Genomic DNA, 18,876 nt, shown 5'->3' with positions numbered 1-18,876 from the left:
AAAAAAAAAGTACTTTGCAGGCAACCTCATTTTTCATAAAAACAAAAAATATTAATAGTCGCTGATGTAACTGCCTCTTGAAAAAAATGTTTTTATTAAAAAATTTAAAAGTCTGCCTAAGAAATCAAATTTTAAAGACAAAGTTATATTTAACATCTAACAAATCTCATCACCAAATTCCTGATATATACCCTCAAGGGGTGTACAGGATATGATAGTACTACATGAAAAATTTACATCATTACTAACTTCCTATCTACAATTTTCCTCCAAATCAGTCTGTTAAATGTCAAGACTCCAATATTATCAGTTCTTATATTTCTGTCTTCTAGGGCACTTTTTACTGTATCAATCCACCTATATCTTGGTCTTCCTCTGGGTCTTTTTCCTGCCAACCCAACCTGGCAGAGAACACTTCTTTTGCTAATCTTTCCTCTCCCATTCTGCTTAAGTGACCATACCACCTGAGATTAGCTTTGCTAATGCATTCCTGAATGCTGACAATATCAAGTTCTTTCCTAATATCCTTGCTTTTAATATGATATTGCCATTGATGCCATCTGTTCATGCCCCTAATCTTTCTCAGGACACTCATATCTGTTGTTTCTAGTCTTTGGTCAAGTGTTTTACTTCTAACCCAGCTCTCAGATCCATAATCTAAAATTGGTTTAAACACTGTCTTGTATACAGATAATTTAATATTCTGGCTAATTTCTCTCTTATTCCATATAAATTTATTCAGTTGACTTCCTACCATACCTGCTTTGTTGATTCTGTTGTCTATTTCCATATTTAATTTACCATCTTCACTAAAAATTGTGCCTAAAAATAGTTTTAAAAAAAGCTGAAATATTTTACTTGTTCTATAAGTTCTCCATTCACAATGCAGTTGATATTTTCAATGTTTCTGCCTATTTTCATCGTCTTTGTCATTTTAATGTTGACCTTCATTACCACATCTATTACAACAGTTATTCAATTTAGTCAGGGAATCTTGCAGACTTGTAGCGGATTTATTTAGAAGTATAAATAAATACGCATAATCATCCACATAAAGCAAAGAGCTGAGATTAACACCTCCAATTTTGATATCGGGTTTAATACCATTTTCCTTCATAATGTGATCCATATAGATAATGAATAAGACAGGGGATAATGTACATTCTTGTCTGACACCAGATTTAACATTAAACCATCTTTCTGTACTTCCTTCAATTCTGACTGCTGACTTACACTCAAATAGAGATAAAGTATTGCTTGATATAATGCCCCATTAACACCATATTACTGTAGCGTTTGGAATAGCTTCTCTCTTGGCACCTTGTCATATGCCTTTTCCAGATCTATAAAACTTAAATACAGATCTTTGTTTTATTCCCATGATATTTCTCAACTATCTGTCATAAAGTGAAAATCTGATCCTGACAGCTTCTATTTGGCCTGAATCATTCACTATTAAACTATTATTCTCTTCCACAATCCTTCTCAACCATTTCTCAAGTATACTTGATATTTAATTTGTTCATTAACGATATAGGAATTAGGATAAAGGATCTGAGAGGAACTGTTCATTTGTTTGCTAATGATGCAAAGTTGGGTAGGGCAACAGTGAATGCACATGATGTCAAAATTTTGCATGATTTGGATAGATTGGAGGACTGGGCTAAGGAGAATGCTTGTCAATTTCATGTGGCAAAATGCAAGGTTATGCATTTTTGGATGAAAAGATTAGCAGCAGTATACCACATTGGTAGAACTGTACTCCAGGAGATTAATGAGGCCAGGGATTTGAAGTCTAGGGGGCACATAGCAAAAGTGGCTAAATCAGCTCATTACTTTGACGAAGAATCTAAAGAATACTTTGACAAGCAGGGACAAGCAAGTTATTGTTCCTCTGTATCAAGCCTTGATAAGACCCTATCTTGACTACTGTGCCCAGATCTGGGTGCCAGGGTTTCTTCTTGATGGGGAGGAGGTGGAGAGGATCCAGAGGTAAGTGACCAAGATGATAGCAGGTCTATGGAATGAACCTTATGAGAACAGGTTGAAGATTTGTGAGTTGCAGAAATTGGTTGATAGTCAGAAAAGGGGTGATATGATTGAGACATTCAAATTACTGAAGAGTTTCTATAAGATTAATTCAGAGGATATTTTTCAGAACAGGACTGGTGGTGGGAAGACTAGGGGCCATCCATGGAAACTGGGCAAGAGTGTGGTTAGCAAGGGTGTTAGAACTAGGTTTTTTACTTGGAGAGTGGTGAATGAGTGGAATAAGCAGCCAGAGTCTGTTGTGAGTGTCATGACGAATGATTTCAAAGCAAAGTATGATAGATACTGTGTGGATATTGAATAGTTATTCTTGACATGATGTTTACGGCCTCCCTCGATGAGTCTAAGGACTCCTTGGAGTTGCCCGTAGCAATAATATAACAATACTTGCATATATCTTACCAGGAACACTCAGTAATGAAATGCCTCTGTAATTCTCACATTCAGTTTTATTTCCCTTTTTATATATGGGTACTATGAGAGCTCTACTCAATCATCTGGAATTCATCTCTCTGTCCAGGCCTTCTGAACTATGCAGTGCAGCCACTGTATGACTTTTATACCTCCATACTTGAGCATTTCTGGTCGAATATCATCTACTCCTGCTGCCTTTTCACATTTCAGGCTTTTGATGGCTAAAATGGTAAAAAACACTGACCGCATGCCTGGTCAGTGTTTTTTACCATTGTGCTGTCATCATTGCTTGTTTCATTTAGCAGTTTTTCAAAGTAATTAGGACCAACTTTTCCTTTTTCATTCCTTTTTCAATGTGTCAGTTGCTTTCTCTCAAGCCTCTAAAAATTCCTCCACTTCTACCTTAGAAGAACCTTCTGTGGGACCATAGGCACAAATAAGTCTCACTGTCCAGTTCCCCACATTCTCATATTTGCATACATCACTCTACTTGAGACTGCCTGCCATTCAAGAAGATTAGCCTCGTATTTAGTGTTGAATACTATGGCTACTCCTTGATTGTCATTGCCTGAATATAACATTTTGTATTTATTGCTCAGAAAGATCTCACCAGTTTTTGTCTTTTTTTTTCCAGTCATCCCTATTATGTTGATCTGGTACTTATCTAATTCCTCAGCTAGCTCCATTTCTTTGCCATTCAGGCTTCTTATGTTGATAGTACCGATCTTTAACTCTGGTGATGTTGAGTTGGGGTGTGTTTTCAGATTTGTTCCAGTAGCTGACTTTTCACTGTTTGCCCTGGTTCCTGGCAAAAACAATGGGGGCCTTGTTTAACTGGGCAACGTGAAATCCTGTCATGTTGTACCATCATTTATGTTTTGGTTTAAGCCAATAAGAATACAATTTGGTCAGCTAAATCCCAAATTGCCAGCCCATCCTCGTCCGTTCATTATCCAGGTAGATACCTAACAGGGTGTGCCACGAGAAGGTGAGGATTGATCAGATGCCCTGGTCGGTTCTCTGCATTCCTTTGAAGGCTATGTGGAGGTCTTCTCTCAGTTATATAGCTTTGACCCTTAAACACCCCCCCCCCCTCTCTAACAAATCTTAGTTTCTGAAAATGTGAAATGTATGTTGCTAAAATATCATGATAACAAAAAAGCTTGCTACATATTTGTCCTAACTTGACTATTTGAATGCTTCTTTTTGGACTGCCATGAAAAGTGAATTTTGCCTTTTATTGATGCTGAAGCATTTTTGATCTCTTGTTCATTTTATCTGTTGTCAGAGGTAATGGAGACTAGGTGCTGATGAGAAGCAGAATAGGGGAGGTAATATTTCTAGATATACAAAGATAAAACCTACTTCTGGGGCCACAAAAATTTTGTTTTCTTTTTCAGCCTCTACTAGGTTTAACTCTCAAAATGTTTATGATTAATAATGCATCATATATCAATGAAATGCATGGATTAATAGTAGCATATAAACCTAGATTAATAAGTTAATTGGAAATATATGATGAAAAAAATGTTAAGGGCTGAAACTAATCTCTTCAGTTTTTCTTAATATTGACAAGTTAACAGAGAATATGTTTTTATCATTTTAATACATTTAAACGCTGTCATAATCCATTAAAGAAAAGTGTCAATGTCCATGCTTCCAACGGAAGAAAAAAAGAAAAGAAAAAATCAATTTCTTCCCAAGATTTCCTTATTTCATTTCATAAAAAATTTATACAGTATATATAACATATATTATCTGGGCTAATTTAATTATTATGCACAACCAATATGCTTGCTGCTATAATGAACATAACAAAACAACAACAAAAAAAGTGACATTTTCCAAAATCTCCTTTCTCTGGTCTCAGAATTATAAGATAAGACGGAACGATCAGAAGAAATAAGCAACAGTTTTTAAAATTCCCGATAATTCCATGATAAGATTTCGGTTGGAACTCAATCAAAGAATTGAGAAAACAGAATAAATTTTAAAATTTATAACTCCTTTATGACTGAAACCACCAATTCACTGGTCATATTCTGTGATTAAATGATAACTCCGTTTCGCAAATATGCGTAATGATCAATTCAGGAACTTGTTCAAGAAATTAGGTCAACAGTTTATAATAGCATAAGCAAAGAAATTTTGCTAAATTTCGAATATAATAACTGCAGGTTTAATCATTAATTTTTAGCTATATAGACTGCTTCATAAATTTCATCGCTGGCAGTATGGGTTTTCTGACGCCTGCTGCGAGCCATTTCAAGCAGCAGGTGCTACGGCTATCATGGTGAAGTTCAAAGACTAATTTTCCACGAGAGATGCACTACTAAATTTCATTTTCATTGCGTGGGTTAAAAAGTTATACTGCACCATTCTAAAGATAATCTTTCCAACAATATTTCACGTTCAAAACGGCAGAAGAACAACAGATTTCATTCGATTCTTTACTTACTACGCGCTATACCTAATGCAGAGTCAAGGCATAAAAAATACCCGATGCAACAAGAGATAAAAACGACAAATTTCTTGACATATGGTTTGATAAAATAATAATAAAATATTCAGAGCTATACTAAACTCGCTAACGTGCGAAAAATGTTCTCGGTGAAAGCGAACACATACGCCATATTGTGTCATACCTGTAAGCAGGCTTCCTGCTACAAAAGCGAATGCAGTAAAGGTGAAAGTACAATGAATCCTATAATGAAGACTGCGATTAACAGGAGAATCACAGAGCTCAGCTTAAGCAACGGTTTACGACGAAGCTGCCAACGGCGGCGGCGTGAAGGCACGAGATCATCGGGTTCTTCGCATTCTTCGGGTGGCGGAATAGGCCCGTCATCGGTAAAGCTGTACTCGGCCACAGCGATGGGTTCTCGCTGGTCCATCCACAACGATAAGTTGTCGTTACAGTTTCATAATGCTTCTGGAGATACTATTTCATTATAGTAACCGCAACCTCCTCCCGATTCTGTTCTTTATGTACACATTATTGGAAACCTTCCAGACTGTTACACAGCGCTCTTTTTCTCTGTCTTGTGCATTCTAGTTCGCCTCGCCACGCAGGTTGGGAATAAACTGTTGTGCACCAGTGCTGTCTCATGAACATCAGCAATGTTGGATAGGAAGTGGTCAATAATGCCCCATCTGTACGTCACGTGTATCCACACTAATGCAATACTTGACAGGCAGCGGACTTAAATCCTCTTCACTACAGCTGTCGTCGACATACCCCGAACACATCAGTTATGCCTTTATGCCAGGCCGTTACAGTGGTTATAACGATTTTTTTTGTTGTTGTGCTTTATCCGTCATAATACGTAGCTGCGCGCTGATCTCTCTCCCTCTCTCATATATATATACACACACTCGCACCAAATATGTGGCTAATTTGAAAATTTAGAATGCTTATTAAAATTAATGCCTAAAACCAAAGCCTAGAGTGTTGCCAACATCTCCATGCCAATTAAATAAATAAATCACATCAGAATTAATGCTTTCTACATAGCAAACGACAAATTCGCCTGAAATCCAATCCTTCCCCACACTTTTGACTATCATGAAATTAACAGGTTGGTAGAAGTTTTTTCCCGCTTGGTTACAAAGTATATTATACTTAACAAGAAATATTATTTCGTGACACCTCCAAGGAGTCCAAAGACTCATCTGTTTTTCTCAATATTTTTTTTCTCATCTGTTTAATTCTTTACCCCAAGCGTAAGTAAACAATATACAGTATGTTTATATAAACATATAAAATCCACTAGGCTGTGAAATGTCTTTAGACATTTCAAGAAAACTATCATGTATGTTAAGTATATATTATTGTCGTGTAAATTTTCGACGTCGATGTTCAAAATTCCATCCATTTTTATAACTAATAAGTTTTAGAAAAGTGTCAAAACTTAGAAATATGATACAAATATAAACGGTATATTTTTACTTTTTGAAAACATCACATCTGTTAAAAACGGAAGGCGTTTATCAAAAAACTAGGAAGTGAAAAAAAAAAAAAACTGCCGTTTCACACGGAGTCGTTTGCAACCCTATAGCTTTCAAATTGAATCTATGTATTAATAATATATTAGCTTCATATATATATATATATATATATATATATATAAAATCATTAATTTAATTAATTTATATATATAACAAGAAAAGAAATAATATCCTACCTGAGTTTTCTGATTTATAGATGCGATTTATAAATTTAAGATTAATCACAATTTATGACAATCGAGTTGCTTTGTAGTAATAACAATAGGAATAACGAGAATTTAATATGAAAAAACACATTAAAGATTTTATAGTAGCCAATTTTTAAATGTAGCTTCTTTCATGTATTTCAGTGAAAATATTTCTTGAATACATTTTATTATTATTCTGTGAATTAGCACTCTTAATTTAATGACTGGGGAAAATCTCATCCATTTCTGTCTCTACTTTCTCTTTAGAGTAGCAGCAAGTGTCAACCCCCCCCCCCATTGGGAGCCGCAAGTTTTGTTGAGGGGGGGGGGGGCGTGAAATAATGAAAACAAATTTAAAATGTTTGAAGACTAAGTAGTTCTTTTTTTATCTTAAAAGAAACATATTTAATTTTTATCATTTCTTTTTTTGTTATTTTTTATATTTTAATGGAAAAAATCACACATTGGTGTTGTTGGTTCACAAATTTTGCTTCCTGCGTATTTCGGCACTTAATGAATATTAGTAAATATATGTTGATTCAGTGGTGTAGCTAGTGCTTTTGCCGCCCTCTCAAAAAGTCAAAACAACGTATAGTGAAATAAATTAAAACACTATATTTATTTTTGAAGTAAAACTTTAATTCCAACATTCTAAAATGTTATTTTTCTTGCTTTTCTGTTAGCAAAATCGTCGAAGACATTGGCGAAGTCTATTTCATAGTAATGTAGGTAATTCTAAATCAATTTTAATTTAGAAAAACTCCTCTCACAACTAACAACACTTACAGCAATTGTGAGGAAAATTCGCAGTGGTATTACAATATTTGGAAATGAGTTCTCCAGACTGTATTTTAGAATTAACTAGAAAAGTTCAAAAAGGTTCAAAGTGCCACCCGGGGGAGGACCGTCCCCTCCCCCTCTAGCTACGCCTCTGTGCTGATTCATATAAGTTTCATTTCAAAGGTACTGATAAGAAGCACAAAAAAGCTTACAAACGCAAAATCTTGAATATAAATACAATAAATATTATAATAAGATATGTCTGTATTACGATTTTTTTTTCGATGGGGGCCGTGAAATATTTTAATTTTTTCAAAGGGGGCCTTTACATCCATAAGTTTGGGAAGCATTGCTCTAAACAACTGCAATCATAACTTGGCGGCAGACACCTACACGAATAAGAAGGATTTGGGCTAGAAAGCAATGCTCAATTTCATAACTATTCTTCTGCAAGTGTTATTGAAATTCCCACAAAATGATCATCACTTTTTTACAGAATACCGATGCTCGTGTATGGCTTTAGTTTCATAAATGTCATTGTCAGCATACTGCAGACCAAAAATTGAAACTGTTTGGCATCAATAAGCAGGAAGTATACAAAAACAAGCCAACGTTCAGGAAATATAGAGGAAAAGGGCGACGCATGAACTATAGAAAAGGCAGGTTAGAAAAATGTCAAGTATGGTAATATAAGCAAAATTGGATTACGTAAGAAAACTAAGAACGCTAAACGAAAACAAAGGAGTTCTTTCGTAATGCGGCGAGTAAAAGAGAAAGAGTGGAAAGATAACTTTGGTGAATGCAGATTTATTGTAGAAGTAGTTGAATTATTGAACAACCACTCTATCAGTATACGTCATCCAAGTGAAAAGAATTTATACCTGATACTTGAATGAAAACAGATGAGAGATGGAGATGTACTAGTTGGATGTCTTAAACATACTGCAAAAATCTCGATGTGTTGAGAGACTTGGTACTATCTTGGCGTGGTTGTTTACTTGGAGTAGTCTAAACTCCATAGAGCCAAAAAAAGATAAGAAGGGTATTGCAGTGCCACACAGAAGCAGCAAATTACAGGCCAGTCATGGAAAAGAGAATCAGAACTCAGAAGTGGTCAGACAGTGATCTGATACTTTGTGGGAATGATAAGCAACATTGCTTTAAGGGGAATTCTGTCTTAGTAATCTGTTTACATTTTATAATCAAGTGGTAACAACTGAGTTGGATGATAAGAATACTGTCCTGCAGGCTATTAGATGAAAGTAAGATGGCTGGGAGTGGGTAAAGAGCTGTTTGAAATAATAAGCTGATATCGCAGTAAGGTTATCAAAGAGGAATGGTCAAAGAAAAAGTGACAAGTGGAATGCCAGAGGGCTTTCTCCTCAAATCACTACTACCTCGCATATCACTGACACTGTGAATGGTTTGAAGAGGAATGTGTATTTTCTTGGTGATGATGCACGATAAGAAACGACTCTCATAGGAAGAGCAGATTAGTATTGCGGGACGATGAGAATGGATACCAGTTTAGCGTTCCAAATTGAAGGTTTTGCATTTGGGTTGCAGGTTCAAATCTCGCTGTGGGTGCGGATGTACCTAAAGACAACTGTAAATGTCTTTAATTGTTCATCCCACTTAAAGACAATTACAATTGTCTTTAAGTGGGATTAACAATTTTAAGTGGATGAACTTCATCGGCCTGTGTGAAACCACATCTCCGCTTAGTGGAGGCCTGAAGTGTCTTGAAAATGTTTCATGTTTCTACTATGTAAAAATAAATAAAAAAATACAAACACTTATAAAATTAATAAAAAAGATAAAAAAATCCTTAGCTCACTCAGGTTAAATATATTATAGGTTTACAAAAAACATTTCGTGGATGGGAGACACACAAAAAAAAAAGACGTGAAAAGCATTTATGAGCATAAAAATAAAAATGGCTATGCAACTTAATAAGAACCATTCCTTACTAAATTCCTTACTTCTTACTAAATAACAGAAAATAGAGACCAGTACAAAACAGAGTTGATGAACAGCATGAACAAAGTTATGCCTTCCAAAAAATCGAAAATCCTCTGTTTGAGCATCTTCAAAAATGAGCTTGTATGATACAGATTGAGACAAGTATGAACTAGTATTGGTGAAAAATAATCAAAGTAAGCTTTCGTCAGTCTTGTTTCGAAGGAGAACTTGAATAGTTAAAAAAAAAAAAAAAAAAAAATTTCTTTCTTTTGACAAGTCACGAGTTTCGGTCAAAATAACTTGACTACTCGAAGAACGATGAATTTTGTTTTTAAATGAACGCCTGTTGAAGTTCATTATTGCGTATAAAAAACTGAGTACCAAAAACTGCCGTATATTTAATCATATCTAATAGGGAGCTAAAGTGAGCTTTTCTCACCGAATCATTAAAGCTATATATTTCTGAAAAGTGTTTTGGACTATATTTAAAAAAATAATCGTTTTCCTATTAATACAAAAAAAAAAAAGTTATTAGCTCTATTTTTCGCACCAGTTTCGAACTGGTGTGAAAAGCTGATTTACTGTGCGATGTTTTGAAAGAATAAAAAGATCGATTCCACACTAAACGTCGGTCCTCTGACTCTTTTTTTTTTTTTTTTTTTGTCGTTATTGAAAACAGCTTATGCATTAAACGTGTACATTACATAGAGTCAGACAGCATTAATTTTATTAAGTGCTGGCAAGCTTTGTAAAATCTGTATATGTTTTCAAGTCATGTTCGGACACAGCTTAGCCCGTGCAGGTTGATTCCTTCTCTTAAAGAGCAATACCCAAAGTCGCGCTGAAACATTATTATAAGATATGGATGGATACAAATTTTCTACGTAATGTTTCCCTTATTGATAACCTATTGTTATGTCACTTAATAACCAATTCATGCATGATGCTTTATTTATTTATTTTTTTTAAATGCCATTTTCACCCACGAAATGTTGGAAGCCGATAGCTAAAGCAGCGTTATTGATAACGTGGTGATTAACGGATTAGATAATCAGGAATCCACGACTCTAGGGACCGGTTGGTTGGCCGAGTGGTTAGCGTATCCATAATGAAGACATCAGCAGTCTTCTGTTCTAAATGTATCACATAAATTTGTCCTTTGATTTTTCAAGAGAAAGGGCAATCCATTCAAGTTCTTTCCCAACACGTACAAAGTCACATGCCATGAATTTTCAAGGAAGAGCTGCAGCCCACGGACTTCGTTAACAACGAATGCTATCGTCCACTGACACTGGTAAAAGTACACAGAACCTGAAAAATAAAGACATGAAAATAAGTCCGGGTAGTGATCTCACTATATTCCCTTCCAGTCTGATGGACATGTTTAGTATAGAGGATGACCAGGGAACGCTTTTTACATCAATGTGTTGTTTTCGCGATTAAGTTTGGAGGTGGAAGTGCAATAATGTAAGACTGCTTCTTGTAATATGGATTCGGTCCATAGCCAAGCAACGAATACATCGTAATGCATGAACTCGAGACTTTCAATCTTTATATTGGTATGCTTTGATATAGAACAAGCACAATCATCTGCAAACGTGTGCAAATGATTGTATCGTCAAAAGGTAACTGCAAACACTGACCATACTTATGAGGTAATCATTAAAGAGAAAGTTTTTGTTGTGAATAATCAATGCAATATATCATGCTTCAAGTGGACCAAGGTTATGATGCTAATTTTTTTTGCAAAGACGAGATGATGATGAAAGAACTAGTATCTGGTACATTATGACTGCCTAATTTGACTATAACATAACTGCCTAAGTATGAGAAGGACCCAAGAAAGGAAGACAATTCTTTGATTCCATTTCAAAGGTAAATTAAATGTATGAGATGGGACTGATACTCTGCAGATTTGTCCATGAGCTCAGATAGCAAAAATATCATCCACATAGCGCATGTCGTTTAAAGTTTTGCATGAAATAATTGGCAAGAAAGCAGATACAGGAGTATACAAGCACCTCTGAAAAAAAAACAGAATTTTCTACTCTACAGGATATACGTTCAATATTCAATTTGGCTTCTTAATCCATATTCTCATGCAAGGCGCAATGGCCTTGTGCTCTCTCGTGCTTTGTTACAACTGGAAGATCTACGAATGTCCTACTAGCAGCACACCAAGTTTATTCGTTCCAAGATTCAAACAACTCGCTTTGCCACACATAATTTCTTATAGTTATAGGAAATTATGTATGAAACTATATAAAAGTTCTCAATAGAAATGTTCGTACGAAAAAAAACTGTACAAAGAGCTGTGAAGCACTTCTCCATAAACGGAGCTTACACAAAGATTTCAATAATCTAAGGCTTTTCTCATTCGGGGAAGCGGTTGTGCCAAATTCATCACATCGCTTTTTTATTTTTTTAAGCCACAGATTTAATTGTTCTTTTCTGCCTTATGCTTACTGGACGCGAGCTCACCTGTAACTTCATCCGGATTGCACATCATCATATGAATTTACCTTACCATTCGAATCTACGTCTGTTTAGCTTCTTTTCTACTATCACAGATGACGACAATGAGCCTTGGTTGATATTTTGATTAAAAATAAGATTTCGTGGGTTGAAAATTCCTTTTTCACTGTTAACCAACGAGTGAATTCCTTGTAGTAAGGAAAGTTGAAGAGAAGAAACTTGTTAGCATTACACACAGATGGTATTTATAGATAAAGAGAAAGTTTCAGAGAACACATACGAAGAAACAAGAAAAGATTGCTGTATTATTCTGAAAATGAACTGTGGCTGATCAATGATATGTTATAAAGGATATTTAAAGGGTTGTATGGTATTACTAATGACAATTCTGACAAATGACAGTCAGAGAAACACCGTTAAATTTCATACAACAAAAACTGGGCGTCTGAGCGATAGAATGTAGATGAATTAGTGAAATACTGGTCATTAATCAACTTGACTGCTCGCTTCCGATAGTTTAGTCAGCTCATAAGATAGGCAACCAACACAGATGAAAGAACAGTCTCTGATCAAACATTTGATTTCTTGAAGGTAGACAGTTAATCAGAGAGAGAGAAAAAAAAAAAAAAACATGCTGAAGAGGTAATTCATATATATTTATACCAAGAAGATTACAGATTAAAGCCATCCTAGGCAAGAAAATCTCATCTTGAGGTCTGAACCTCCTAAAAGAGGTATTATCGAAGTGGGACAAAGAGCAAACTCGCCTTCAATTTCTCAAATGAAATCAATTTCTTACGTCCTGGAGAAGAATAATTAGGACCTAGGTGTTTCCAATCGAAGGGCGACTGCAGATTATCGCTGGACCACGAAAATTACATGCGCAATGTAAATTCCTAACAATGTACAGTTACATCATTTCGCATGTATTAAACTTTCATGCAAATTATTACGACGAAACAAGATATTAAAGATTAAATGAAACAAAATTTGACTGATATTTTAATCCAAAAACGATGTTTAATTTTTCCAATGGATATTTAACAAATTTACTTAAAAATTATTATTATTTGTAACTGTGATCTTTAAATCCGAAAATACCTTAATATTAGGCTCGATGACCTGCCACAGTCAAGTAATAAGGCTAGACAGAAACCCGATGTCATGACAAGACATTTAATAATGTCTACATGGTCATTATATATCAACCATACGCAAGAGATATTATGAAATCCATAAAGAAAGGACACTGTGAGAAGTAATTAAAAAGAATAAACGAACTAGTTGACGTGTTACAGTTTTTTGAACAACTAGAGGAAAACGAATGGCATGAAGCTGGATAGTGTATGAACGTCACCCATCAGTTGGTCCTGGAGCTCAGAGAGAAATGGGAGAAACGATGAAGGCCAGTTTTCGCTGGAGAAAACGCCCGTGAAGATTGCTATGGGAAAAGCGTAAGGCAGAAAGAGCATTCATGTGAGTCTGGGAGAGGACCGGTCAAACGATGGTGGCCAGTTCTGCGGAGCAGCACCCAAGAAAATACGAGGGCATTCAAAAGTAATGTCTGCAGGAGGGAGCTGGGTATGTATGAGCGAGAAAAGAGGCTAGCCAGTCTTCTTTCATCAGTTTAATAAACTGATTTACTGATAGTAAACAGTGGATCGCAGTTGTATTTCTCGTGTCAACGTGTATCCGAAGAATGACTTGCAAGTTTGTTGCAGCGCGCAGTAATCGAATTTTTGATGCAGTAAAACGTGAATACCATCGAAATTCGCCGCCGATTCACTTTTTATTTATTTTATGGTGAAGTAACAGTAGATATAATGTACATCGTTGGTCACGAATAATAAGCAACGGCGATAGCGAAATAACGAATTTGACAAATTTATTATTTGCCAAAAACCGCAAATAATAAATTTCACTGCAGAAAACTAAGCAGTTAATCAGAGAAAATAAGTCAGATATCGCTAGCACCGAAAACGAACATTTGATCAGCACGAATCAACCAAATCGTTACAGAACAGGGCGACAATAAACTTTTGTGATCAGAGTAAGCATGTTGGGTGGTGAATCGAAATTGGAAGTTACTCGTCAACTGTCTAACAGTTACCAAAAGATGGTATGACTTCCACCGACCCACAAAATCTTGACTGGGTCGCTATCATTATGGCGATCTGCTTTCGTTCGCAGCCAAGATAGAATATCTCCACTCTACCTGGCACTCCGAGGTAGGAAAAGTTCAAAAATGTCTTTAATCAACCGTCTCTCAGAAAAGATATAACGCAGAAGCAGAACGGCTAGAAAGTAATTGAAGTGAGTTAGTGAAAGTAGGATCAAGCAAACTATCCTCTGAATAACACCAAGCATTTTTTTAGAATTTTTGGTGCACCACTCCATACGTGAGAAAAGTATTCTAATGTAGAATGATTTGGGATTTACAGCAGTTCCCCACCCCCTTATCCGCGGGGTGTCTTGGAACGTATTCCCCGCGGATAGTACTTACAGGGTGTTCGGGATAAATTTGACATATTTATAATTAATTATATTTTTCCGTAAGTGACATGTATTAACACACACTTCTCTTCATTTAAAAGTTTGGACCCTTCTTCATTCATATACAAGATGTCAGAAAGGATGGATAGCTGGAATCCACCTGAATCATGGAAGAGAATAACTTGTATCATGATGATTCGTGCCCGCCATCAAAATAAGGATATTACGACTGCTGCCCAATGCTCCCTGAATACAGTAAAAACAATCAGGCATGAACTAGAGACTTGCAATGGTGACTACGAGGATGTAGCAAGAAGAAAGATCCCTAGCAGACGATCTGATTGCGTTCGTACAGCAGAATTCCTCGCAAATCTGCAGGAACAGGTGTTGAAGAACCCTGGCATTGGAATTCGGGCTTTGTTCGTGGAGTTGCTAACTGTAGTCAAGCCCTGGATAACAAGGGTAGCCAATGGTAGGCCGTATGTATGGCAGCAGGATTCGGCCCCTTGCCACACCTCTGGGAAAAGTCAAAAATGGTTGTCTGAAAATTTCTAAGACTTCACCAGTCCAAATGTTTGGCCTCCAAACTCCCCAGACCTTAACCCCATGGATTATTTTGTATGGGGCGCAGTTGAAAAAGACACCAATCGCACTTCCAGTAATACAAAAGCCCAGTTAATGGATAAAATTAAAACAGTTTTTGCGGCCCTTCCCAGGGAGACTGTAGCATCAGCTTGTTCGAGGTTCCGAAGCAGAATTGAAGTTGTGATCGATGCTAATGGTGGTTATTTTGAGTAAATCTTGTTGATAGTATTGTAATTAACTCTGCCTGTAATGTTTTTTTGTCAATTCATTAAATTTAATAGATACAAAGAAGATTTTCTTTTTCCTTACGAAACTGTCAAATTTATCCCGAACACCCTGTATATGTACTCTGTTTTTTCCTATACATACCTACCTATGATAAAATTTAATTTATAAATCAGGCACAGGAAGAGATTAACGACAATAACTAATAATAAACTAGAACAATTATAACAACATACTGTAATAAAAGTTATCTGAATGTGAATGGAATCTTAGCAACCTCAGCATACGTTTATTATTATTATCTATTTATTTTATAAAGTTCATCTTTTTACTTAAAAGGAAGCACTTTATGGATTCTCTTTGGCATATCTGAATTGTCAGCATCACTACTCTTGCACTTTGGGGCCATTATTAAGTAAAATAAGGATTACTTGAACAGAAGCATTGTGATACCGCGACAGTCGATCTGATCAGCTGAAATGTTTATCACTAAAAGAAAGAGCCATGCGGCTTCATTTCGGTGATGTAAAATTACATAGGCAAAGTGGATATTAGATAACATTTTTTTCAAAGCCGAATGTTTGTAGAATCTATAAATGTTTCGTAACTTGACCTGAGAGCTTACGAGAATACAATCCTCGGCATCCCCGAGTTGTCTTATCTAAGTCAAGTAGGTAGTGCAAGCTAAGGCAACTCGAGGATACGATCCTCGGCATCCCGGAGTTGCCTTAGCTCGCACTACCTACTTAAGTAGCTAAGGCAATTCGAGGATGCCGAGGATTGTATTCTCGTAAGCTCTTAGCTCAACTTACGAAACATTTATAGTTTCGTAAGTTTCTACATACATTCGGCTTTGAAAAAATGTTGGATCTAATATCCACTTTGCCGATGTAATTATAAATTTTTTATATCTGGAATTTCCCATTTAATATTTTCGGACCGGGATTGACCGCGGATAAAAGGAACTACAGTATTATTATCATTAAGAGAGACCTCCAGGGAGTCAGAGACTCATCGAGGGAGGCCACATACCACACACACCAGCTATCATACTTATTCTTGAATGCATTCACACTGCTTGAACTCAAAACATCCAAAGGCAATCCATTCCAATCGCGCGCCACCATATGAGAGAAAAATCTAGCCCTTACACCCTTCATTCTCAGCTTCCAAGGATGCCCTCTCGTCCTTTCCCCACCCTCCATAAATTGAAAAATTCCATCAATTGAAATCCTGTATAACCCTTTTAGAAGTTTGTAAGTCTCAATCATATCACCCCTCTTTCTCCCATTATATGGTGAACGTTGAATGACAAACGTTGTATATAAGTAAGTTGTGTCACGAACAACAGAGCATACTAAGGCCTTTTGGGGGGTTCAAGCGGTACTGAATATGAAGTTATTTGTTCCAGGAAAAGCTAGAGGGTATAAGTAAATTCAAGAAGAGAGCTCTGTTCTTTACTGGATATGCATTAGCATAGGTAAGAAAAATAAGAAAGGCCCGTATTCTACGAACAGTGAAGTTCACCAATCTATTCATCCCAATGAAAAGAGCGGTTATTGATCTTGAATTTTAGATTATTTGAGAGCTAAAAAGTTTAATCAAATGAAGAAGATGAATGGGATACTGTCATCAGCAAAATTATGGATAGATTTAAGGCTGGTGACAGAAGGTCACTTAAATGTACAGGAGGAAGAGCACTGTCAAAAATATCGAGCCCCAGACTACTCTGACATTAGTAGGGAAATGTGAAGATAGGAAATGACCCACTATCTGAACAGTGAAGTGCACAACACTGTTAACTTCCAAGTGCACAAGGAAGATAACTTTGCTGTTTACGTAATTAGATAATCAAAAAAGATTGAAAGATAAATATTCAATCAGAAATTGACAACCTACAGCAAATGGTAGAAAATAAGACAGCAGTTTGATGAGCAGGGCTGTATACCAGACCTAATCAAATGCTGTGAAAATGTCCAGGCAGTCAAATCACTTGCTCCAAACGTTTTCAGGGGTTGTGTCTAAAAGTGGATAAGGTTGGCTAAGAGCTGCTGTGGAGCGAGAGTGACGGAATCCATCATATTAAATATATATAATTAGTAATCACTAAATTGCCGAGCCTCCAGGTATCACTTACCAGGTAGGCTATTGACGACGTTTTCCATTGTTTTCAAGAGGAACGGGATAGCAGCATTGAGACGATAGCTTCATTTAAAAAAAAAAAACGGCTGTACATAGGCTTGCTCGTATTAGATGCCAAACAAGTATGGCAACCTATCAGACGAAACAGGATTGATGCTGAATCTTGAAGGTGCATTTGATCTCAGCACAACTTGAGGAATACCATCCGGACCTAGGGAGTGGTTAGCAAAGTTATTAAGCATTCTTCTGATATGTTTCTGCAAAACATCGGAGTTATGTAGCGAACTAGTCACGTTCTAGCGAGAGGTGATATGTCATAGTCAACTAAATAACAATTGGACTGATGCCAGGAGGTTAGCCTTATTTTTGGGTGATGTTACAATAGCATCATCTAATTATTGTGATAGAAGTGGAAAGGCAGAAGCTGAACTCGATCAGCCTTGGAAGAAAGCTAAAAAGGATATAACCGAAATTTGAGTATGAGGTAAATTTTCTGTATTTAAATCTTTCAAAATCGAATTTTATTTTGTTATTATTATTATTTTTCCTATGTATGTTGTGAGTTGCAGTGCAAGTTGGAGAAAAGGCTTGGACAGTGGTAGAGGATTTTGAGAGAAATAAGCTTTATTCTAGCAAGGATTATTTCAGTTATTCCTGCAGAGCAAGTGTCTCGACTGAAACTACAGAATGGAAACAGTAAACTAGGGAAAAGAGAAAAGTAGAAATTACAATGGACACTCCATTTGGAACCGCTGTAGCGCCAAAGAGCGTGAGAGAAAAATGGCTTGGCGAAGGACGTTGTAACTCAGACCATAACCGTGTTATGGTCTGAGTTACAAAAAAGTTGAGCCAAAATTACGGCCAAAGAAACGAAGCTATAATGAATCCAATTGCGTGTGTTCTTCTGGCCCATTTGCCTGTTTTGCAGGAGAAATCTTCAGTTTCTGGGAGGTTTATATGAAACCATTTTATATTTTGAGAATAGCTTATCTTCTATTGAAAGACCCTTTATATAATTGCGTCCAAGACTGAATTAAGGCTTTCCAAATGGTATATTAGTTTCCAACGGAGCTACGTAGGCTTCCGAGTTACCAAAAGAGGTGAGCTAATATGTTCAACATACAGGGGTTGGACAAAATAATGGAAACACTAAAATATTTAGATATAGAATTTGTTTGTGTTGGTTATATTCAAAAAAATTTGTGGTGAGGGCACTGAATGTTCTTGTTCTGTTTACACTCTCTAGTTTTCATGCAAGTGCATTAGTGATAATTCGTGTGAAAAAATCGGAAAATGGGAGACTTGCCCAACTTTGAAAGAGGACTAATCGTTGGTGCGCGTTTAGCTGGAACATCAGTGACAAAAACTTCCACATTATTAGGTGTATCGAGATCGACAGTTTCTAAGTTTATTCGGCATACACAGATCTACTACAGTATATATGGAAAGAGAGCTGGTTAAGAAAAAATTCAAGGCAATATAAGAATAGGTTGGTAAAACAGAAAAGCGTACTTTGGATAGTTGGGACAGGTGGCAATTTTTGAGGCTCACAGTT

The 18,876-nt window shown here is 36.3% G+C and overlaps 1 protein-coding gene across 5 annotated transcripts in view; it reads right to left on the bottom strand.

Annotated features, from left to right (window-relative positions):
* mri (BTB/POZ domain-containing protein mrityu) overlaps positions 1 to 18,876 on the bottom strand; it is a 323,678-nt gene that overhangs the window by 182,641 nt on the left and 122,161 nt on the right. The window contains exon 1 of one of the 5 annotated variants that reach the window (XM_090412598.1): positions 5,109 to 5,565. The exons of the other annotated variants lie outside the window; for them this stretch is intronic. The gene's annotated coding sequence lies outside the window, so the exon portion shown is untranslated. Of the gene's footprint in view, positions 1 to 5,108; positions 5,566 to 18,876 lie in introns of those variants that run through there. 5 annotated transcript variants of the gene reach the window in all.

The sequence above is a fragment of the Typopeltis vanoorti genome, chromosome 23 (genome assembly GCF_054136105.1).
Source record: "Typopeltis vanoorti isolate ZY-2024b chromosome 23, IOZ_Tvanoo_1.0, whole genome shotgun sequence".
NCBI classification, from domain to species: domain Eukaryota; kingdom Metazoa; phylum Arthropoda; class Arachnida; order Uropygi; family Thelyphonidae; genus Typopeltis; species Typopeltis vanoorti.
Note: the sequence above shows the minus strand (reverse complement) of the source record. Positions and strands in the feature narration are given on the sequence as shown.